The sequence below is a fragment of the Peromyscus californicus genome, unplaced genomic scaffold (genome assembly GCF_007827085.1).
Source record: "Peromyscus californicus insignis strain IS unplaced genomic scaffold, ASM782708v3 Scaffold_19__1_contigs__length_69161282, whole genome shotgun sequence".
Classification (NCBI taxonomy): Eukaryota; Metazoa; Chordata; class Mammalia; order Rodentia; family Cricetidae; genus Peromyscus; species Peromyscus californicus.
This window is the reverse complement of record NW_026294491.1, coordinates 45299072-45325246: the sequence shown is the minus strand read 5'-3', so window position 1 is coordinate 45325246 and position 26175 is coordinate 45299072. Positions and strand designations below refer to the sequence as shown.

The 26175-nt window shown below is 35.4% G+C and overlaps 1 pseudogene; it reads left to right on the top strand.

Annotated features, from left to right (window-relative positions):
- The first annotated feature begins 11177 nt into the window (after nucleotides 1–11177).
- On the top strand, nucleotides 11178–17749 carry LOC128113926 (phosphoglycerate mutase 1-like; annotated as a pseudogene).
- Nucleotides 17750–26175: the final 8426 nt, after the last annotated feature.

The window sequence follows — 26175 nt, the reverse complement described above, 5'->3', positions numbered from 1 at the left end:
TCTGTTTTGTAAGTTGATTTTGTATCCTGCACCTTTGTTGAAATTGCTTATTGTTTCTGCAAGTTTTCTGGTAGAATTTTGGGGATCATTTACATATAAAATCATATCATCTGAAAATGAGGATAGTTTGACTTCTTCTTTTCCTATTTGTGTCCATTTAAATGTCTCTTACTGCCTTTTTGCTCCAGCTAGTGCTTTAAACATTAGTTGAAAGGAGTGGGGATAGGGACCAGCTCTGTCATACTCCTTATTTTAATGGGTTTGCACAGAGATTTTCTCCAATTAGGATAGTGTTGGACCGGTGCTTGTCATATATAACTTTTACTATGTTCAGGAATGTTTCCTCAAGTCTTCTGTCTCTGGGACTTTTAACATGGAATTTGATTGAATTTCATCAAAAGCTTTTCTGTGTCTATTGGTCTACTGAAGATGATCATGTAACTTTTGTCTTTCAGATTATTTACGTGTTTTATTGCATTGACTTAGCAGCAATATCCTCATTTGTTAAGATATCAATAGACATGCTAGTATAGAAGGGGGAAGCCTCGTAAGTTTCCACCCCTGGATAGTGAATTGCAGACAGTTAAAGACTTCTGCAAAAGGGAGGATTAGCCTTTTTCATAGATAATCCCCTAACTGGTTATCCAATATAATAAAAACAGTCCATATACATACAGAAGCAACACTAAATGGACTCAAGCTATACTTAAATATTTATTCATATGTATAATCATAGTCATTAAAGCAAAAGAGCAAACAATTAGAGATAAGGCAGGAGGCATGAAGAATCAGAGGAAGGGAAATAAAGGGAATTTTTAAAACTTTTACAAACTAATTGCAGTTTTCATAAAGTATGCAATAGCTATGGAGACTCTAGCAGTTCAGGAGTCTCTTATTTACTCTGTTGTGAATCTAGTTTTACTGTAAAAAGAGCTCCCTTCCAGAAATCCCAGGAATTGAAGCAGTCAGGAATAAATTGAGTGTGACTAAAACAAGGCAAAACATGGCATGCACTGTGGAATGCCTGCAGGTTGGTATCATTTCCTCATAGACTTCCTACTCCTCCTTACCACAGCCCCATAGTTTCAACATTGAGAAGTATTAGCCATTCATTATTAGCCAAGAACTAATATGTGACATTTCATAATACTCAGGCTCTTTTTGCTAAAAAAATTTTCATTGTGCGTCAGATTGCATTGCCCTGGCCAATTTCATATGCTGTACCATTGGAAGGTTGATACCACAGGAGCAATATATCTGTGCTCAGAAATGCTGCTTCAGTGTGACGTTGCTTTGCATAGACTTGAGATGAGTCACCCCATTGTAAAGCAAGTTACTAAACAGTATCTCAACATAATGTGTGGATTCTATTTAATTTAGTGCAAATTCATGAAGCGAAATTTGAATATTAAATGAAGATGACCCCAAATGTGCCACTATTTATAGTTAAGCTGCCTCAGGAAGTGCAGAGGCAATTGCATGTACTATTCTTAGCACAGTAACAGTACTGGAGCACAAATCAAGAAGAGCAGTGATGTGAGTTTACCATGCTGTTGCTAAGACAGCTCCCTCCAATGTGATGCTTCTGCTTTTATTGCCACTGACTTGATTTCTTGTCTCTGGTGTTTCCAGTCTTCCCAAATCTATAGCTGCTAAATATTTTTTCAATGTTTTCTAGAAACATAAAATCACTCAAGGAAATATTTCCAATGTGTATGATTAATGTTAGAAGAAGAACCCAAAATTGTACATAAGCAGTCATCTGGGTTTCTCTTTGTTTGATTATGAAGTTTGCAACTAGACTTTGCTATCATTGCTTATATGCTCTCTTACATGCTCCTATCTGCCACTCTTCAGAAGTGTAAACGCATTACTTACTAGGCTGCTTTTTCTCTATAAGCTAAGGACAGAAAGATATAAAGATATATATATATATAATTTTGAGCTTCTTGAAATTGGCAATTATTTGCTTCAATACTGGTGCATTAGTTCAAATCTTGCAATAAGTGGTGTATAAATGAATTGCATGAGTGTGCTCTAGAAACTTAAAAGTATGGGGCTGGATAAAGTTTTAAGCATAGGTCTTCTGATCCTTGATTTCAAGGTAAGTCTAATATTTGAATTTGAAAATTTGACGTTGAGAAATGCATCTCTAAAGGTTGAATCAGTTTACCTACCGAATAAAATGACTAGTTGTAACTTGTTTAAAATACTGCCCGATGGAACATAGAACACATATAAGGATATGCATCTTTATCAGCTGTCAGTATCACAATCAATCAGTTAATTAAAAGGATATATCAAATTCAATAATAAAACTATATTGATGGGCTAATGTTCACAGTGAGGGAAGCAGAGCTTCCTTTGTTGATTGAATAGAGGACATGTCATAGCCAATGGCTTGGTCTTTTACAAAGGGAACAGATTTTATTGCCCATCAACTGAGCATGTGTCAAGCGTCAATCAAATATACCTTCACAGCACCGTGTGTTGTTATAATCCTAACACTCTGGAAGCAGAGGCAAGAGGAACGTCTTAAGTTCAAATTCAAGGCCAAATTGGTTTACAGAATGAGTCCTTGGTCAGGAGATGATTTAGACTGATATTCTTTCTGCAAAGATAGTGAATAAAATTCAAATCAGTCATCTTGAGCAGTTATTAGCTAATGAATTATTTAAATGACCAAGGTAGAGACATATAGGGGATGATTGGAAATTGTTGGAGGTTTTTGATTTCTCTGTTACACTGGTCATTGCTGCAAGCATTGATCACAGCCATCACTTTAAGTTTTAGTCTGTGACTCCTGCTTTAATACTTTGGGATGCATTTGTTGGAGACTTCTGGCTCTTCTGTTGTAAAAAAAAAAAACCAACCAAACAAACAAACAAAACAACAAAGTCATTTTATATCAAGTTCTAGGATTTTATAGTTTTATACAGAAATAAAAAAGAAGCAAACAAATAAAGAACACATAGAAATTGGGGCGAGGGGGATATTCTAGAATTGGGGAATTTTTTTCTGTAGCACAATTTAAAGAAAATTTCTGATAAATTGACTTTATTAACGGCAGCCTTATGTTAAAGTGAAAACCTGGATTAAAGTTTTTGCTTGATTTACTGGAATATTTCAACTCAAACAGAGAGACTGGACTGTGGTTTTAATTGGCCTGAAAATGACTTGAATAATTTCTACTTGATACAAGTTAGGTGCTCATGACAAAACAAATAAATTATCTTACCGACATCTTAGCTTGGTGAACCAAGAAATTTATTGCATAACCAAAATGACCCATCAACCATGAGTCTTGACTCATGAATGCTGCATTCCTTGAACTCCCTGCATACTTTCAAGGAATGTCACGTCCATTCTCATTAACAAGACAGGATGGCCACAATCTCTTCAGTGGGTATTCTGTAGTCTAATATCTTAGTCCGCTGATGCAGTAAGCCAGATCAAGCCGAACTGAAAAAGGAAATGACCAGATTTATTTTGAGCAAAGCAACTTCTGGGTGAGCTTTCCAGTCCCTAGAGATAGAGGTGAAAGAAGAGGCAGGAGAAGTCATATGTCTGTCTGTCTACCTATCTCTCTCTATCTCTCTCTCTCTCTCTCTCTCTCTCTCTCTCTCTCTCTCTCTCTCTCTCTCTCTCTCACACACACACACACACACACACACATAAAATTAGAAGCCATTTGTAAGTCAACAACTTACACTTACTATTCTTTGTAGTAATTTAGAAACAGACATTCAGAGGGTACTTAATGTTAACTATTTCCGAGTTATCCAACTTCCACTAACTTATTATCCAGCCATCTGTAAACATTTTCAATCTTCTATGAAAGTTCTGTTGTTGGATATACATTGTATGCTAAATATATCCTTTATCCTTCAGGTAAACTACTTGCTAAGAAAAAAAAAACTATTTAGGCACCTATTAAAACCAAGAATATAATAAGCAATCAAACTACATATTGAAATGATTTGGTTGTTAAAAACCCATCATTCACCTTACACAGCCTAGGTGCAGTGAGAAGGGGGTTGGACCTGCCTAGGCTCAGTGTGCTGGACGCTGCTGACTCCCCATGGAGACCTCGATTTGGGGGATGTGTGGATGAGAGGTGGCTTGGGAAAGAGGGCTGGGAAGTGGGAGGAGGAAGGAGGGGTGAGTTCTGTGGATAGCATGAAGAGTGAGTAGAAAATTTCTTAATAAAGAACAAAAAACTTGTCATTGTTAATTTTATTTTCATATTACAATTTGTTGTTTTTGATACATTTTAATTTAATGTCTCACTGCTTTTAACAAGTAGATGCTGTGGGAAAATGGTAAATGATAGAAATACCATTAAAATGAAGAAATACTTCAGAATGCATTAGATTTTTACAGCACACCTATACACAAATTTTCTGAAAATATGTGGGAACATGCAGAATTTAAAAATTAAATGAAATACATATTCAGTAGTTTTCAGAAAAGATTGCATTATGTGTAGAATATGCAAAGTACATAATAAAAATAAAGTTGTCTTTTGGATACAAAGTGAAATTCTAAAAATACATGAAGGCTTATGCTCTTTGATACACAAATATGCACACATATTTCAAAATTTAAGATTAATGGCCCCCAAATCTTTCACGATTATTCTTTATTTTTGTTATAAATAGTAAAATTATAATGTCACATATTATTAGTTGCAAAGTCCAGGATATGTTAGATTTTTGCAATTTAACTTTATCAGAAGTGTTCCATTCAAAATTTGAATAATTAATCCAAACACAGTAAAATGTAAAGTGAAATGTTAGATACATATTTACTTATGATGGAGACTGCTATTAGAAACAAACTTCTAAGTGTTGAGAAAAACATAAAATAGTACTGAATTATGACAAAATTATTATTAATGTTGTAGCTATGACATACTATGATGAAAAGTCTCATAAGAAAGTTGAAGTGAATTTTCTTCAGTCTGTGAGCAAGCTATTAATGAAGAAAAATCAAAGCAATTGTAATTAATTCATTAATTTATTCAATATGGGAATAATTTATTAAGCATAACTTAATACCAAAATACCTACAAAACACTGATATATACTAAAGAAGAAATAAATATTTCAATTTTCTCAGCTTGAGAATTATTAAAATACAGTAGAGTTAAACTTTAAAACTAAACTTACAGTGATATTTTAATCCATATTATATAGAATGGTTGAAGGAGTTGATAGTATTAATTAAGCCAATCAAGCAAATTAGTTTCTACCAAAGTAATGAGAATCCCACAAGAATTATTAAATTAGTTTTCCTCAAGTTAGACTTCCATTTAAACTTTCAGATGTATTTGAATCTATAAGTTAGAACAAAATGATACAATTTTAAAGGAAATTATTTTATTGGACATCATATAACTTTAATTTTATATATGAACAAATTTGTATATTGTCTATTTAGATGGTATGAGTTTTCAGTATTTCAATATTCTTTGGTTCTATTAGTATTTTTGCAGGTAGAAATGATTATTATGTTCACTTTTCAGGTAGAAAATGATGCCATTAATTTCCTTCAGCATAGGTCAGACAGAAACCCATCACAGAGAGACTCATCCCCAGGCACCTCAAATCCTGGGTCCCTGTAGCCTGTGCCTAGCACAATGTGTGGATATTAAGAAATTTTCTAGCTGGGCGGTGGTGGCATGTGCCTTTAATCCCAGAATTCGGGAGGCAGAGCCAGGTGGATCTCTGTGAGTTTGAGGCCAGCCTGGTCTACAGAGTGAGATCAAGGACAGGCACCAAAACTACACAGAGAAACCTTGTCTCGAAAAACAAAAAAAAAAAAAAAAAAAAAAGGGGGGGGGGAATTTCTTTTCATTTTACATACCAACCACAGATCCCCCTCTTCCTTCCTCTCGCCCCTCCAGCCTCCCCTGCTAACCCACCCTCTATTCCCTCCTCCAACATGGTATGGCCTCCCATTGGGAGTCACCAGAGCCTGGTGCATTCAGCAAAGGCAGGTCCGAGTCCCTCCCCCTGTATCAAGACTGTGCGAGGTGTCCCACCCTAGGTAGTGGGCTTCAAAAAAGCCAGCTCATGCACCAGAGATGGATCCGAAACCATTGCCTGCTGTGGGATGGTCTGTATGTCAAATGTGTTGCTGATTGGTCAATAAATAAATCACTGATTGGCCCATGGCCAGGCAGGAAGTATAGGTGGGACAAGGAGGAGAATAGAGCTGGGAAGTGGAAGGCTGAGTCAGAGAGACACTGCCAGCCGCCATGATGACAAGCCGCATGTGAAGATGCCGGTAAGCCACGAGCCATGTGGCAAGGTATAGATTAATGGAAATGGATTAATTTAAGCTATAAGAACAGTTAGCAAGAAGCCTGCCACGGCCATACAGTTTGTAACCAATATAAGTCTCTGTGTTTACTTGATCGGGTTTGAGCGGCTTGGGACTGGCGGGTGAGAGAGATTTGTCCTGACTGTGGGCCAGGCAGGAAAACTCAAGCTACAATTGCCAGGGGGCCCCTAAAGCAGGTCAAACTAAACAACTGTCTTACCTATGCAGAGGGCCTAGTTCAGTCCCATGGAGGCTCCACGGCTGTTGGTCCACAGTTCATGAGTTCTCACTAGTTTGGTTTGGTTATCTCTGTAGGTTTCCCCATCATGACCTTGATGCCCCTCGCTCATAGAATTCCTCTTGTTTTTAAATGCACAATTGTGTCTTTTTGTACTTAACTTTGAAATTAAAGAAATGTAATAGCATTTTTATATCATTCTTGAAAACAGAACTAGAGAGCACAGGAATTATTTAGCTATGCTGCTAACAGGAAGACAGGACAACTTTTTGCCAAAAAAAAAATACTGAGGTTTTGGGGAAAACTTGCCAGTAGGATATGAGCAAACCAGTGACTCACTGTACAGATTTTATCATCTTTTAGTCTTTTTCCTGAATATACATGTGTATCTTAGTTACTGTTCTGTTGCTTTGAAGAGTCACCTTGACAAAGGCAACTCTTATAAAAGACAATATTCAATTGAGGCCTTCCTTATAGTTTCAGAAGATTAGTCAGGGATCATCTTGGCAGGAAGCAGACAGGCATGATGCTGGAGTGGAGGATGAGAACTTAGAGAATGACTAGGCCTCATGTGGGCTTTTGAATCCTCAAAGCCCAGCCCTGGCCTCACATCTCTTCCAACAAGGACACAGCTCCTAACCATTGCCAAAGAGTTCATCAACTGTGTACTACATGTCTAGAACATGAATTCCATAAAACTAAATTTGTTTTCACTCTTTCATCCTCTTGTTTGTCTTTCTTCCTACCCTTCTTCTGTCTCTTATTTTATCCCTTCCTTCCTTCCTTCCTTCCTTCCTTCCTTCCTTCCTTCCTTCCTTCCTTCCTTCCTCCCTTCTTTCATTCTTCTGTCCTTCCTTTCTCCCTCTTTTCTTTCCTCTTTCCTTCCTTCCTTTCTTCCTTCTTTCCTTCCTTCTTCACTTCATTCTTTCTTTTCTTCCATGTTTTCTTCTTTCTTTCTTTTTCTTCTTCCCTTGTTTTTCTGAAAATGGCTCTGTTTTACTTATGTAGCCCGGGGAGGCCTTTAATTCACAATATTATTGCCTTATTCTTCTTCTGGAACCAGCATTGTAGACACAAAATTATCTGACATTTTCTCAGACTTTTTCACACACACACACACACACACACACACACACACACACACACACACACACTCTCTCTCTCTCTCTCTTCTCCTGTTTTAATCTAATTTCCTGAGTACTTGGATTACAGATGAGTACCATTATTCCTAGTACATTTTCTTGATCTACCTTTGTGATTTATATATCTCTACATTTATATTTACTTAGCTCAAAAATAAAACTGCAATTTTTTACCATACTGTTTTAAGTGTGCATTTCCATTTTATAAAATCCATTTAGGCCATTAACTGGTTAGTTTTCTTTATACACAAAGCCTTAAATGACTTTGGAGCTATTGATCTGATGAGGACATAGCAACGGTATCACATTTTCTCAAAATTCTATGTTGCTTTATATATTATTTATGTTAATAGTTTACTATCAGAGTGCAAACCTATAATAATTTATCATTAAAATCAATGAGTATAGGGTTTGTGTAAGTGCAAAATAATATTTCCTGAGTATGTAGACATTGAATAAACACTGCTTCTTTATTTTGAGTCAGAGGCACATACAAACTCAGAAATAAATTTGTTGCTATCTTTTTTGTTTGTGACAATATCCCTCAAAATTAGAAATGAGCAATTAAATATATGGAGTATATATGTTTTCCTATGTCTATATTGAAAAATTTTTCAAGGGAAACATAGCAGTTTTTATATAAATACTTCCTCAATTAAGCATATTATCTAATTTTCATGTCATAAAATATAATTTTATTATTTCTGTATTTTAGCTAATTAATTAAAGTTTAGAATCATTTGCAGATAATTCAAAAGCTAATTCATTCAGTAGACACTGAGAAAAGAAACTGTCATGGAATATTTTTTTCATATTAGCCAGTCATGATTGATAGAAAAGATGTCGGCTATTATTATTATTGCAAGAAATATTTGTAATAATTTAATACTCTGAAGATGAAAAATTTCATACATAGAAATCTCACAGTGTAGGAGGTGATGCAGATTTTCTTCTCAATAAAACACAAACTCATGTTCTCTTACTTTATAAAATTATCTCCCCTTACAGTAAAATATCTGCTTTACTGGTTTTCTACATTTTCTCCATAAATATGCATTGTTACTTATGCTTCTAGAATGTTTTATCCTTCCTAACATTATAGTAGACTACTAAATGTTACTTAAATGTCGTAATTCTTCTTGTCGTTGTTTAGGTCAAATTTGTGGGTGCATTAATACTGTCACATAAGAAAGTGCTTTAGTAGCTACAAGGATTAGCACTGACCTTTCCCTAAACACTAGCTTTATTCCTTGAAAACAGCAGCGTTTGCATGAGAAATATTGTTTTTCATATCTAGAACTAGTCAATCTACAAATAAAAAGATGTCCTCATTTTCATAGATGGGACTTCCAATCAATAGGTCACACACATCTTATAAGACTTAATTAAGAATTTGGCATATGCCAGAAGGATATTAAAAATTTAAAGATGCCTCATTTAATTTAATGATTCTAGCACCTATCTCCTTTAAATCCATCTTCCTTCCTTCATTCCTCCTTTATTTCCTATTCCATCTTTGCTTTACACACGTATTTTTCTTTCTTCTCTTCCTTTAATGATTCTGTAAATATTTTTAACTTATTATGTGGTAGGAAATATAAACATACATTTATAAGACTATAGATATAAAATTATTAAATTAAATTTATTGTAGACACACGATGAGTAACTATAAATAATAGAATCAAAGGGTATTGAATGAATTAGAGCAATTTTCACTGAAGCAATATCTCAAAGTTGATGAGTCCATCAGAGAGTACCAGATTAATTTGAGTAAGTTTCACAGCAACAAAGTTTTGAAAGTGATGAGATCATCAGAATGAAATATTAGGTTTGGAAATCTCAACAATACACTCATGAAGTATATATGATTTAGATTTATTATTCTTTGCTATGACCTCATTCTTTTTCATTTTATGATAGAAAACAGAAAACACAATTCTTTTTTTTTTTTTTTTTTTTTTGGTTTTTCGAGACAGGGTTTCTCTGTGTAGCTTTGCGCCTTTCCTGGAACTCACTTGGTAGCCCAGGCTGGCCTCGAACTCACAGAGATCCGCCTGGCTCTGCCTCCCAAGTGCTGGGATTAAAGGCGTGCGCCACCACCGCCCGGCTAGAAAACACAATTCTTAACATTTATTTTTGAAATGACAATGGAAAGTAATTTACCTAATCAAGTTTAGGCCATGTTGTTTCCCCAAGACACTTTTAATTATGAAAACAACCTAAGATGAGTATTAAAGAAATGAGAATCTTAGAAATAGAAAACAAGGCTGGAGAGGAAAGGGTCTGCTATGTTCTCAGGTGGGTGGGATCTATTATAATGTTAGGAATGATGAAACATTCTAGAAGCATAAGTAACAATGCATGCACAGAATCTTTTGTGGTCATAGAGGTAAAGCTAGGTTCTTGAATGGGGGAGATGAGTATTCTAAACTGGTTCCTCGGGCTTTGTTGTTTTGCTACTAGCATAATCTCAATAAAAATTGTAATTTTATCTGTCTATAACAAATATACATGTAGATATCAAGCATTTACATTGTTACTATGTTACTTAATAATTTTTACTGCTGCATAACTGAATTATTTACACATTAGTCATGAAAATTTTAGTGTGAGTAGATAAAAATATCACATAAAATGATGAGCAAAATAAGCAGGTGTGTTATTTTCTTATAGTGCTTTTAAGTAATGCCATACATAATATATTCTTGCTACAAAAAATGAAAATGAAAGAATAGTCTAGTTACGGTTTGTCAATTTTAGATGCATTATTGCTGGAATTGATTTGTACTCTCCGTAGGTAAAAAGTTAAAAGCATCCTTAAGGAATTGGTAAGAAAACATCTTTTATTCACAAATAAAAACACTACCTTTAAAGTGGCTTATGCACATCAAAGGTATCTTATGAAGTTCGGCCTCAAAGAGAGCAAGAGGCAGGTGTAGCATACCATGTGTGGCATCAAACATTGCTCCCTGTTTTTCAGTTGAAAAAGAAGCCATTAAATGAAATGCTTTCTCTGCATAATACTATATAGCAATCAAATGTGAGTTTTTACATTGGAAACATCACACAGGAAGCCACACATTCACGTAGTGTTTCCATCCAACTAAGAGAATAGCAAATAATCTGCTTCAATTTTTAGAAGACTAGACAAAAACTTGTGGGACAAAAATAAATAAATTCACATACAAAAGAGTGGAAATAAGAATGACAATAGATTATTTCTTTAACTGGGAATGAAAGGGAGAGTGAATTTCTTATAAGAAAATTATAATCTACCCATCACTATATGCTGAGCTAAAATATTAAATAAAAGATGTGATTAAAATTAAATTGTAAGCATCAAAATATAGACTCCACTGGAAGAATGTACTCCACTAAGATAAAGCTTCTAACAGGAAGTACTTATGTATGAGAAAAGACGGATTCTTTTGACTTGGAGGGCAAAGTGCAAACAGAGTAAAACTGACATGAACTTCCAGGACATTCGAGATAGCATTTGGAGTAAGTGTCCATGGCAGACCTTCAAAATGAAAGTCTCTAGAGGGAAGCAAAGAAGACAACAAACAATAAATATAGCATTTGTATTTGTGTTAGAATAAAGGCAAAATTATAAACAATAACTTAAGCTTCTTTTTTAAGAAACTAGAGAACAGTAACTTTGGCCTAAATAAAAAAAAAAACAAGGAAAAGAAATAATTGATGTACAAAATAAAATTAATCATAAGAAGTGGATGGGGCCTAAGATTATAGCATAGTTACAGATGCGTTTACTACGTCCAAAACCCTATGTTCAGTCCTATCACCTGCAAAACAAAACTCAAAAACAGACAAACAATAAATAAGACCAATATGATTATAATTAATTTTAAAGAGATCAATATAACTGGTAAAGGCTTGTAATAGTAATGATAATGGTATTAAAATGCTACAAAATAACTGACTATCCCCATATTTGAAAATTAAATAAAATAGATTATTTAATGTGAAGCAGAAACCATGAAACTTTTATAAGGTAAGATAATCTGAATAGGTTTATACCTATTAAATAATTTGATTATAATCAATTTTCATTACGTCACACAGATGGACTCATTCCACATACCAAGTATTCCTTTAGTAACTGATGATTCAGAAAATTTCTGAGAAAAGAGAAGCAGAACCACTTACTAATCCCTTTTCTGCAACTATTACTGCTCAACTTCAAAACTAGACTAAGATTATAAAAAGAGCTGGATAAGGTATTCTCTATAAACATTCATCAAAAACATCAGCAAAGCACCAACACCTTTGAACCACCACATAATGGAAAGAATGTAAATCATGAAACTAGTTCATTTTGCACGTACAATGATGTATTTACAATTTAAAGCAGCCACTATTTTAATTCAATACTTTCTTCTACCACTTTTTGGTCAACAAATATCCTAACACTCCAGCCAAGTCATTAAGGGAATGGTGAAAATTATTAGCTATCTTCAAAGCCATCTTCAAAGCAGTAGTAACTTACTTTGTCTCTTTAAAGAAAATAATTTGAGAGTTTCACAACCCCCCCAAACATGTTACTTTGGTCTAATCATGAGAAAAAAAAATGTCTGTCAATTCACAATTATTGAGTATTATATGAAGTGCACATTTCAATTCTCCTAAAGATGTCAATGTCATCTAAACATGTAAATTAAAGTACAGTTGATATGAACCTATGAATATATGATTGTCATATTACTATGGAAGCTAAGCACAATCCTGGAAAGAAAATAAGGATATATAATAAAACAAAAACAAAAATATTAAGTAATAAATCAACTAAAATCAATTGGTTAAAATACTATTGGTTCACTCTGTGATCCATACATCTTATTAATATAATAAAATATTTAAGTGTGATAGGGTCTATGCAAGAGTGCTCTGTATTTACTTTAAATGTCAAACTCTTCCAAGGTTAATAAGCATGACAATTTCAATGCCATTTCATCAATCTTCTCTATACAGATATTTTGTGAATATTACATTTAGATACCCAATACTATTTTGATAACTGATTAAAATTGCCCATTTTTAGGCCAAGAGAAATATTCGGTTTTATGAGATTCCATAACATTCCCTATAGTCTTTTTATTTCTAACTTTTAAAGCTTGGAAAAAACTTGAATGTCTGTGTGTAGATGAGACTATAAATCAGTGGTTCTCCAGTGGGTCACTACTGTTTTGGGGTTACATATCTGATACTTACATTGTAATTCAAAACAGTAGCAAAATTACAGTTATGAAGTAACAATGAAATAATTTTAAGGTTGAGGTTACCAGAACAGGAGAAATTGTATAAATGGTCACAGCATTAAAAAGGTTGAGAAGTACTCCTGTAAATTGTGGTATGTTCAGACACTTTTAAAAGAAATGGAGGTTACTTGAATATGTATCATTAAGTTAAATAGAGTCAATCAAAAAATTATATATACCCTGTTATATGACACTTTGATTTTATACTCAATAATTTTATATGAATATTGCATCTAAATCCCTCCTGCTCTCTAACTCCCCCATGTACCTACCCAAAATTAATGATCTCTTCTTGAATTATTATTGTTACACACATGTACATGTGTGTATATATTTACTACTGCATGTAGAACCAAGTCCAATTATCTGTGTTATATGTACATATGTCTAGGGATGAATAAATGATTATTTAAGGATTGTTAGAACACTATATGCAGAGCTTTTACGATCCATTCCTATCACTGTATATTTAACTAAACTCCTTGAATGCACATGAAGAATCTTGAGAACTCTAATAAGACATGAAAAGTCAGTGTTTACCACATGCCAGGCAGATTTATTGAGTACAACACAATTAGTACTCAGGTTGGGTGATGTTCATAATAGTGGAGAAACTATATTAATTTAGACAAGATACGCAGGGAATATAGTATACCTAAACTTATTCAAAAAATAAGTGATTGTAAGTCACTCAAATTACAACTTGACAGCATAGAAGTCATTTCCTAGAGTGAAACACAGAGCTTAACATACTCTGATAACAGTTTTCTGAGTACTCCCATATCTTCCCCACCTCTCCATCTCTCTACTCAGACAACACCAAATCTTTCTTTCTCTCTCTCATTAGAAAGCCAACAGCAGCCGGGCGGTGGTGGCGCACGCCTTTAATCCCAGCACTCGGGAGGCAGAGCCAGGCAGATCTCTGTGAGTTCGAGGCCAGCCTGGGCTACCAAGTGAGTTCCAGGAGAGGTGCAAAGCTACACAGAGAAACCCTGTCTCGAAAAACCAAAAAAAAAAAAAAGAAAGCCAACAGCAGTCAAACAAGAACAAAAGCAATTTTAAAAATGAGAAATTATGCATGCCTATGGCTGTGATGCTTTATCTCTTCTAACACTTTCAGAAGTTAATTCCTAATCATGGCTGCCTGTGGTGGTGCTGCTAGCTCTACTAATATAGCTCATCTGAGGATAATTTTGAGTCCTTTTCTTTCAATGATCCTGCTTGTTAAATCCTAATACATTAACTGCAGTGTTTTGTTTTTCATTTCTCTTGGAGGACAGGGGATGTGTGTGTGTGTGTGTGTGTGTGTGTGTGTGTGTGTGTGTGTGTGTGTGTGTATGTGTATGTGTGTGTGTGTCTCACTGGCAGGAAGGGTGGTCTGGGGTCACAGCTTAAAGGGCTGGGGAGGTCAGGGGCCACCCAATGGTTGCCAAATTCACTTGTGAGTAGCCATAGTTTGAACTTTGCACTAATCGCTCCAGGCCTGGGCCCTACATGGAGGACTCAGCCCAGTGGCTCGTGCTCCAGTTCAAAGGCCAGCAATCTGGTTTCACTTGGCTTAGGGTTTGGACCTTCAGTGGGTCCTGTACATTCCCACCAGCCTCCTGGGTGTGGAGAGTGTGGGGTGGGACCAGAGCAAGCATTGTGCAGTTTCAAAGCTGTGCAGATTCATCCTTGTTTAGAAATGGAAGACCTTCAGGGTGGGTGTCAGAGGCCCCAATTACTCTCGGAAACAATAAACTTTTGTCCAGAATGCCTGAGTGTGTGGTTCCAAGGACCAGTTAAGAGCTCTCTCTTTTGGGTCCATTCTGGATGCAGTTTAGCTAAGTTCACAACGCTGAGGCCCTGAAATGAACCCCAGGTTCTGCCTCCTGGAAAGGGGAGAGTAGGCATTAGCTAGAACATGAATTGGAAGTAGAATATCTTAAGCATCCCAAACAATATCTACACTGACATTTTAAAATCTGCCATAAGTCTGATGTACATTTACATTTATAAAATGTACATATCAGTCTATTATCTACTATATATAATAGATTACTTTATTATATATATTAATTGTATATATATTGTGGTTTTTTTTTTTTCCCAGGGTCTTACCAACTTGGAACTTGCTATGTAGACCAGGCTGGCCTTAAGCATACAGACATCTACCCACCTCTGCTTCCCAAATGCTGAGATTAAAGGCTTGGGCCACCAGACCTGGTTTATTATTATATTTATTAACCATGTTAAGAAACGTTATTGAGCCAGGTGGCACCCACCTTTAATCACAGCACTCGGGAGGCAGAGGCAGGCGGATCTCTGTGAGTTTGAGGCCAGCCTGGTCTAAAGAGTAAGATCCAGGATAGGCATCAAAGCTACACAGAGAAACCCTGTCTCGAAAAACCAAGAGAGAGAGAGAGAGAGAGAGAAACATTGTTGAACTGGGCATGTAGTTCAATTTGCAGAATACTTGTCTAACATGAATGAGGCCCTGGGTTCTACTCCCAGCACTGCATTTTCTAGGCATGGTGGCAAACGCTTATAATCCTAGCATTCACAAGAGTCAAGAGGATTGGAAGTTCAAGGTCATTCTCAGCTGTAGAGCTAGTTCAAGGTCTCCAAATTAAAAAAAAAATCACTTCATGAGTCATTTCTTTAGTTCAGAATTTCTCAAAGTATGATTTAGACAACCCCAGCCTTAGGCACAGACAGCTGGTTGAAGATATGGACTCCCTGAGCACAACTCCAGGCTGTGGAGCCAGAATGTGGGAAGAGAAACACTTTAATTTTTCTAAATTACTTTCATCGGGAGGGGTAGGGTACTGCAGCACTCCTGCAGGGGTTAGACTACAGCTGGCAGGACTCAGCTTTCAGGGGAGAGGGGAGAGGGGAGAGGGAACAGGGGACAGGGGACAGGGGAGAGGGGAGAGGGGAGAGGGGAGAGGGGAGAGGGGAGAGGAATACCTGCTAAGGCAGGGTAGTAGTAGTGTACACTTCTTATGGAGTTACCAAAGCTATTGGAATGTTGCCTAACCTCCCATTTTATAAAAATAAAATAAAAGATCCCATAAGATAAATTCAACTTCTGTTACCTAACCATAATCTTGACAATCCAACTTCATCTTCCTTCTTTCTTCCTCCTCTCTACTCTTTGTTATTTATCCCCTGCCATTCTGCCTGTTTTCCTTCCTTGCAATTTACAGAAACTTTGTTTCTGCCTTACTCTTACGTCAAATTTACCTTCTCATTAAAGTAAAATATTATTTTCCACTTGTATCTGCACAATTTATTTCTGAATGTTTATATTAGAAAAAGCAGCTGTACCCTCTGGTTTCCAACTCGTCTTTCTAATTTCTTTTTGCACTTCTCTCTCTCTCTCTCTCTCTCTCTCTCTCTCTCTCTCTCTCTCTCTCTCTCTCTCTCTCTCTCTCACCATCACTATCTATCATCTATCTATCATGTGTGTGTATATGTGTTTGTGTGTGTGTGTGTGTGTGCATGTGTGTATGTGTGTGTGATTTTTATCTATGTATGCAGGCATGCATGACACAAAATACATATGATCAGAAGGCAAATTATAAGATTCATTTTTTCCCACCTACCACAGGATGGAATTGATGGAGCTAAGGCATCTTAGCAGCCCTCCTTCAGTGAGTTCCCTCTTTTATTGGGTTACCAGGGTTCAAGATTTTGTAATTCAGACACTTTTGTATTTCTATTCTTCACCATCCTTTAGTATGCTTCTTTTCTGTTTGTAATAGACTATTAAATCATTGTCATCATTTTATTGAATTAGTGCTGTTGAGTTCTCTATCAGTATCTCATCTATTTTTTACTTGGTGTGTTCCTTACCATATATCTAGTCATTAAAAGAACACCTTTTCTCCTTAAATTTCTACAAAAAAAAAATGATCAAGGTGCTCCCTATGGGCATCAGAGAAACATAGTATTCCATCCTGAGATAAATCAAGAACCTGACTGTATCCATAGTTCCATTTTCTCTGTACATTAAAATTCTACTTCTTGGAACAGAATCTCAGCGATCCTCAATCTATGCTGCATCCTCTGCTGTTGCCAGGGCCTCCTACAGACTGGTGCTGATCTGGCATGGTGAGAGCTCCTAGAACATGGAGAACTTTTTCAGCTGATGTGACAAAGACTTGACCCCAAATGGACACGAGATGTTTCAAGATGCTGCCTATGAATTTGACATCTGCTTCACCTCCGTGAGGAAGATAGCCTTCCAGGCCCATCGGAAAGTCCTGGATGCCATTGACTACATGTGGCTGCCTTTGGTCAGGATTTGGAGTCTCAGTGAGCGACACTATGAGGGTTTGACAGGTCTCAACAAAGCAGAAACTGTTGCTAAGCATGATGAGGGACAGGTAAAGACCCAGAGGCCATCATATGATGTATCACAGGCCCCAATGGAGCAGGTATGCAGACCTTACTGAGGACCAGCTACTCTCCTGTAAGAGCATGTAGGACATTATAGTCAGAGGACTGTCATTTTGTAATGAAGAAATTTTCATCCACATCAAGGAGGGGAAGAGGGTCCTGGTTGCTACCCATGGCAACAGCCTTCAAGAAGTCGTCAAACATCTGGAGGGGGTCTTAGAAGATGCCATCGTGGAGCTGAACAAATTAATTGACATTCCTGTTGTTTGTGAATTGGACAAGAGCTTGAAGCCCATCAAACTGGAACAGTCCCTGGGAGATGAAGAGAACCCGCATAAACCATGAAAGCTGTGGCCGCTCAGGGCAAGGTGAAGAAGTGAAGGCAAGAAGGCCAACTTCTGAACCTCCTGCCCCTAAGAACATCCTAGCTGCCTGTTTAATCCTCATGCACACTTCCCCAACACCTGCCACACTGGCTACATTTTTAGGATCCTAAGTTTAGGTTGTATCTGGAGATGGGTACCTTGCAGCTCCCATTTTCATTTTAGTGTTTTATCTCTTGCACCCACTCCATAGAATCTGATCAGAAAAACTTCGCTGGGGGTGCCAGTTCTTGGCCCACATACAGAGATGGCCACTCTTAACCTGGAGAGTTGAGAGGTAGTAACTGTAGTTTTTCTCAGCCCTCTGTTGACTAAAGGACTGCTTAGGAAGAGGTCAGCGAAAAGCCACGCTGTGGTGTGACCAATGAGGAGAAGAAACAGCCCAATTTTGTCGCTGGATCCTGTCCTCCACTTTTCTGAAATAGTATAAATGGGGACTGTAGTAAGGTAAAAGTAACTTGCATGGTGGTTTAAAAGGGGTTACTTCTTCTCTGACCCTAAAGGAGCTGCTGGCCCCAGGAGGTTGGGATCAAACCTGTCAAGTGTATATATTTGCATATGTATATATATGCACTGTAGACAAATTTCTAAATGGTCTTACTAAAAAGCACAGAGCCAAATATAGGGGTGAATACCTTAGAGTGATCAGGGAAATAGGGCAAGCCACAGCCAACCTTACCTCACCAACTCTGCAGCATCCAAATGTGAGTTACTTCCTGTCTACCCACACCTTTATTGCCTTGCTGTTCTGCCATCTGATTTGCTCTCTGTCTAGTTACTTCCCTTCCTCTGCCTGGCCAGCTCTGTCACTTCATGTCTCTATAGGCCGCAGAACTCTATGATTGGTACTGGGGTTAAAGGCATGTGTCACCACGCTTGGCTCTGTTCCCTAGTGTGGCCTTGAACACACAGAGATCCTGCCTGCAAAGTGACAGGATTAAGGGCGTGTGCTACCACTGCCTGACTTCTTTGTTTACTTAAAATGACTTACTGTTTTCTCTGATCTCCAGGCAAACTTTATTTATTGAAGCACAAATAAAATATCACCATATTTCAGCACAAATAAAATATCACCACAACACACAAGATTTGTCTTTTATCATCGTGTATTTTTGGCACCTTTTTCGATTATCAAACTTCTGTAATTGCATTCCTTCAGAGTTAAGATACATGTGTATATTGATCTGTATGTCTGTTTCTTTGAGTAATTTCAGGCTATTTTTGTTCCTATAGTTCTGTAGTATCTATTGAGATCTGATATGGTATCTTTATTGTGTAGATCTTCATGCTCTGGATTGCTTTGATTATCTGGGTATGTTTGTTTACTTGTTTGTGACTCCATATGAATTTTAGATTTTTTTTGTCTACTTATGTGAAGAATAGCGTAAGAATTTCAATAGGGATTTCAGCATATATGTAAATTACTTTGAGTAGGATGATCACTTTTTCAATATTCACTCTACAAATCCATGAACATGGAAGATCTTTTCACATCCCAGTGTCATCGTCTTCTTCTTCTTCTTCTTCTTCTTCTTCTTCTTCTTCTTCTTCTTCTTCTTCTTCTTCTTCTTCTTCTTTTTTTTTTTTTGGTTCAGAACTTTAAGTTTTTCATTATGGAAGTATTTTACCTCCTTGGCTCAGTTAACTCTTAGATATTTCATTTATAATTTGGAGGATTGAAAATAGAGGTGTTCTGATAATTTCTTTACCAACATGTTTATTATTAGTATTATGGAGTCTACTAATTTTGTGATCAGATTTTGTATCCTGCTTTTTCTATTTTATTTTTATTTCTAGAAGTTTTCTGATGGATTTTCTGCTATTTTTAATGTGTGATACTATATTATCTGCTAATATAGATCATTTGACTTCTTTCTATATCCCTTTAATATCTTTCTCTTGTCTTATCGTTCTGTACAGTACAATAACCACTGGTATTAAAGTGGAATTTGTGTACTGGACACTGGTGTGTGGTTCCTGGTTTTTGTGGGAGTGCTCCCAGTTTAATTCTGTTTCAGATGCTGTCGGCTGTGTGTTTGTCATATATAACAATATAATATTCCCTCCAGTCTTCCTTTCTTTGAACTTTTATCAAGAAAGTTTGTTGTCAAAGGTTTCTTCTGCATCTATTGAGAAGATCATGTGATTTCTTTTCTTTAAGTAAATTCACATGATTTATTATACTTATTCACTTACAAATGTTGAACTATTCTCATAGATCCAGAGTAAAGCCAGCTTGATGATGGTGTATGATATTTTGATATACACATATATTTAATTTGCAAGTATCTTCTTGAGGATTATTTTTCATTATGCTGATTAGGAATGTTGACCTATAGTTTTCCTTTCTTGTTGCATTTTTACCTGGTTATGGTTTTAGAGTAATACTAAATTCATAAAAGAAGTTTGGTTGTATTTCCCCATTTTCCATTTTCGTAAAGCAATTTAAGAAATACTGGTTGCAGATCTTCTTCAACCGTCTGATAGAATTCTGTGAATCTTTCTGGATCTAGGAATTTTTAGTCAGAAAGCTTTTTATTACTGATTCATTTTCCTTATATGTTATGGGTCTGATTAAATTTTTACATGGTTTAACTTCGTTGGTTTAGGTGAATCTAGAATTTGTCCATTTCTTTTAAAGTTTCTATTTGTATAGATTTTTTTTTAAAGTTTACTTTTATATCAAGTTCTGGATTTCTTTGGTGTCTGTAGTAATATCTCAATGTTCTTCTCTTATTCTGTCAGAGATTAAGGTCATCTATTTTAGTTAGTTGTATCAAGGGTCTATCAATCTTGTTCATCATTTCAAGGAACAATTTTAGATTCTTCACCTCTTTGAATTGCTTTTTTTGATTCTATGCCATCAATTTCTGCTCTGATCTGTATTACTTCTACTTTCCAATGGCAATTGTGTTTAGTCTGTTCTTTATTCCAAATTTTTAAGTTTCATTATTAAGTCATTAATTTGTGCTTTTTGAATTTTTAATGTGAGGACTTAGAGATATAAAATTCCCTTATAATTAAATGTCTTTAAGTTGTCCTAAAGCTTTTGTTGTAGTATGTTTTCATTTTCATTTAGATTCAGGAAATTGTAACTTCTTTTTGACTTCTCCTTTGACACACTCATCATAACTTAATGTGATATCTAATTCTCAGGAATTCACAGAATTATTAGAGATTGTTTGGCTATTGATTTTAAGACATTACACTGTGGCAAGATAGAAAGCATGGAGCTACTTTGTTTTACTTATTTATATTTTATTTCTTAAGTTTGTTTTGTACATGAGTATTTGTTCTATTTTAAGTAAATTTCCAAGAGTTGCTTGTGTGTGTGTGTGTGTGTGTGTGTGTGTGTGTGTGTGTGTGTGTGTGTGTGTGTGTCTTGTTGTTTGGGGTATTGTTTTTGTTTTTTCTGTTTTATTTGTGTGTGTGTGTGTGTGTGTGTGTGTGTGTGTGTGTGTGTGTGTGTGTGTGTGTTAGGTCCATTTGATATATGATGTTATTTAATTGTGATACTTCTGTGCTCATTTTTTTGTCTAAGTATCCTGTGTATTTGTGATAGTGGGATATTAAAATCACTCACTTTACTGAATTGGGGTTAATCTCTGTCTTGATTTCAAGCAGGATGCTTTTCTTGGTTAATTTCTCACTTGATCACTAGTGACTAAGAAGGCATGCTGATATTGCAGATAGCTAGGTCTGCTTGGGCCTGTATGCAAACTCTACCACCTGATCTATGCTATGGGCACTAATGACGGTTTGGACAAGCCTGAGTATTTGCCGTTCATCAGGCTAGGTTGGAACATATTCTGTGTGTAAGGAAGGCTAGGCCAGGGGATTTGGCACCATAGGAGTAGGTGAGGCTTTCCTGGAAATTAGTATATGAGGCTAGGACTAGTCTTGGTGACTGAAGAGGAGTCCAGTGAGTCGGATACCTGGGGATCACACCAGATTGAGCAAGCACATAGGATGAGATCATTTACAAATGAAAGAACAATTTGTAATTGGCAATTTGTAGAGGAATGATGCACAAACCCTCTTTTTATGTTGTTGATTGGACACTAACAAAAATAAATCGCATGTAATTATACAGAGATTGCTGTTTTTTGGGGGTATACACACTAAAGTGGAGGCTGCGAGTCATCATGTTGTTTCCCTGATTTGCACTTAGCGGATTAAATTAGGAAACAACCTTGTGATTCCTTGTGAACAATCTTTTCGGTTTTCAGAGATTTTGATGACTGTTTCTGAAGCAATGTTCATTGACTGTCTAAAAAATCATCACAGCTGATGATTAGCTCCTTTTGCTTGCTGTGTGAAAGGAAAGCATCCTTCAATCTTCCTTGACTAGGTGCTAGGACACATTATTTTATCACAGTAACGGCAAGTGGCCCATCGCTTTGTCAACTAAGACTCCAGTTGGATGTGACTGTGAAACAACAGTTCTGTCAGGAGTTAGGCTTTGGCATGGGAAATCAGTGAAATTTCGAAATTGATTTAAATCTGCTGTTGTTACTCTCCATTTTCTAGAAGATTCTGCCAAGAACTTCATGTCTCTTCATATAGACCAAATAAAAAGAACTTTGATATTAAGCAAATAAAATTGAATTTGCAAGTCTACATATGTAACTGTTACACACAATTTATAAGTAATGTAGTTTCTTAAGACTCTTACACGTTATTAAAATAGGAAAATAAATTGAATTCATAAACCATTATACAAATCAGGCTAGTCTAACAAATATTTGTAAATTCCTAGTATGTGCTAAACTTAGGTTTTGGATAAATAAAAGTCCTCTTAGATATGCTATTACATGTTTAAAATAGAAAAATATTTATGTTTAACCATATTATCTTGAAATTCCTTTTTTAATATTTGTTTATAATTTCTACTCTTACTAGCTTATCAAAATAATATAAACACATTTAGTCACTTAAGGAAACTTGTAGTACTTGGGGAAATAGTACTTAGAAATAATGTGGACATAGAATATATACCTGAGGAGAGCTACTTAATGAATGAAGTGGTTTTGAGAAAAACCCTGGCGTTTCCTGACCAAGTTGGAAAGAGAAGGATAATTGTAATCCACAAGAAGTACTCTTAGTGGTTATCAGTGTGACATGGACAGTGGAGAAAAGGATGCAAGCGACAGCTGACAATGTGTGGATAAAAATTAATGGGAAGCAGAGGTGATGGAAATTTAGATGGAGAAACTAGAGGAAAGGCAAACTAAAACACAACATAAATTATACTAGACAAGGCTTAAGGGAGACCTGAAGGACTGCTTTACTTGAGAGATTATGAAAGGCTGAATGCAAGTCTTCAATAAGCTATTTAGGACCTCCAATTCACCTAAGCCAATTTCAAGGAGTAATTTTAGACTCTAAAGCAGTCAAGTACCAAGGTCATTGCAGAAGTTAATCCTAGCAATATTCATTGAACATATTGCCATACTTAGGATCATGGTCTCATTTAACTCTACTGACATTGGTGATGCTGAGGTAATTCAAATAATTAAAATTAAGGATGGTAAGAGAAAGGAAAGATGCATTCAACTTGTTGATTTCCATAAGTGATAGGACATTTTAAATACGAATTTCTAAAGCATACATTTTTATCCTATCCAAAGAGGTTTAAAGAATACTTGATAATTACATATCTTATTTCTATCAGAATATCCGTTTGCTTTCAGTCATAGCTCCTGTACCCACTAAATCTCAGGAGTTCCATTGCATTGGTTTGTTTGTCAACATTTTGATAATATGTTTTAAAAACAACTACAGAAGATTTATGTCATTGAATTGTGAAGACTGTTAAAATACCTAAATGTTACATTATTTTGTGTTCAGACTGTGTAGACAAGTGAGATGACTCAAGAGGTGAAGTTGTTTACCATACAGCCTCAACATTTGAGCTCGGTTCTTGGGATCTGCTTGGTAGAAGAAGAGAACTAATTCACGAAAGTTGTCCTGTGAAATCTGCATTCCTGTGTAATATGTGTGCATACACAAAAATATATCTATTTTATGAAGAAATACTGTATCATACCATGTTAAGTGATTAATTAAAAAATCTCAGAAGACTCCTATACACATGCCATTAGCATAGAGACTGACAAGTCTCACCGTATTAGTTTGAGAGAGTTGCCATAAAAACCTACCATCAGTTGAATGGCTTCAGCAACAGAAAGTTATTACTTCAGTGTGGAATGTTGAAAGTCAAACATCAAAGGTATTGGCAAGACACTCTTTTTCTAAGGTCTCTGTATGGGTTAAGGATCACTTTTGTCTTCCTATGTCTATATATTGTTCCTTGGCAGGTAGCTGTGTCCAAATTCCCTCTTTGTGTAAGAATATTCACCAAATAAAATTAGGATCTATCCTAATGTCATTACTTGGTCATATTTACTTTTATAAATATACTTTCGTCACAATATAAAGTTGCTCCATGGGATACCAGGGACTAGGACATATAGATTTTGAAGAATTAATGTAGCTCATAAAACTTAAAAAAAAACTAGAATAAGAAGTATACTATTGAGTACTCTGCTACAAACTTAGTTTCGTGTTCAGATATTGTCTAGGGGAATGATTAATTATATTTTTATTGTTGAAGGTTGTTTGTAGATGAAAGGAGAAAATATTTTCTTAATAAAGCAGAAATGTCAGTGTATCAGAATTTGAAAGTGAACCTGCTTATGAAATTGAATTAAGAGATCAATAACAGAAGGACAATTATATTACCAAAATATATGCAAAAATTTAATAGCAGTATTTGTCCACTTGACCTGCCTTGTGATTTCCCAGGAATATTCATCTACTCAGGATATTATATACTGATTAAATGCATAAAGAATAAACAGGCTATGCTACTGTATGTGATACAAAAGAGCCTTAATAGTATGTACAAGGGAGATTTGGAAATTTTAATATTATATCAAGGGAAGAAAAGTACAATTAATGAGTTTTTCCTGCGTCATGAAAATTCAGGCAACTGTTTTTTCTTTCCTGTTGAAGTATGATCACAAAACAATACATATCAAAACATGTCACTGTGTAGATTAATAGTGTCTTATTACCAGTATATGTTAATGCATAAAGTAATAAAATCTGTCATCAAAACAGAAAATGATTAATAGTATAGTACAGGTTTGAAATTCCAAGAGCTGATGTCATATATAAAAATTAACTTGTCTCAACTTGAACATCATAATATAATATTATTTGGTAGTTAGATTTAGATATTAGCAATATATATATACATATATATATATATATGTATATATCATTAACTTTAAAACATTAGATAGAAAACTAGTGTCCAGAGTCACATCTTTAGATGAAACATAAATGTCTTTAATTTTACTGAAAATTAATATTGTCATTTTTATATGTAGAAATTGTTCAGAAATAATTGACTAGTGTCAAATACATACCTGTTTCTATCTGAACTACAAAAATAGTACTGGGAAGTAATTTCATTGCAAAGGTGATGGATAGAAAAAAATTATTTGGTTATTCTTTGAAATTGTTTTTTATCATAAGTCTTCCTTTCATAATAATAATCATTATTTTATCATTTATTCTTATTACTATGTGTGTGTATCTATGTGTGTGTGTGTGTTTGTGTGTGTGTGTTTGTGTTTGTGTGTGTCTGTGTGTGTGTGTGATATGTATATATGATGTGGGTGCTTATATGACATGATGCTCCTGTGGCAATCACAGAATAACTTGAGGAAGTAATTTCTTTTTCTGAAGAGTTAAACTTTAATCTTCAAGGTTCTCAGCAATCTCAACAGCTTGAAAAATTCAATTTCATAAGTTGTGGATTCTGGTCTTCTAAAATGAAATGTGACTAGGATGATTTAGTTAATTTAATTGACTTTAATAATTATATTTATAACTGTTCCCAAATATAAAGATAATGACAACACCAGTTTATATTTGCATCATGATAGTATGTGCTATTGTCCATTTTAAAATATTTTATAAGATAGCATGTATCTTAGTAGTGTTATTATAATAATCTTGTAGCTTTAGATAACATAAAGTACAATATTCCTTTTGAAAACAGTAACTTTGTCTGAATTATGTTATCACAAGTTAAATTAAGTCAACCTTATAATAAACTCTAGCCATATTTTATGCTTTACATTTTTCTAAATTCAATATGAATTTCAGTCTTTAGTTCTAAATGGGATACCGATATCATACCCCCTCTCCCAAGGCTAGGGGATTATTGCAATACAGAGCAGAAATTTTTCAGAGTAAAGGGTCCTGGACCTCTGCAGTGAGACAGATTTTCTAGACATGATAAGGCTGATGCACTTAGGAACTCACATCAGCTATGAATGCATGCATAAGGCCTACACAAGATCAAGTCAACCAAATTTCTAGTATTAATGGAGGAAGAAAGAGACAGG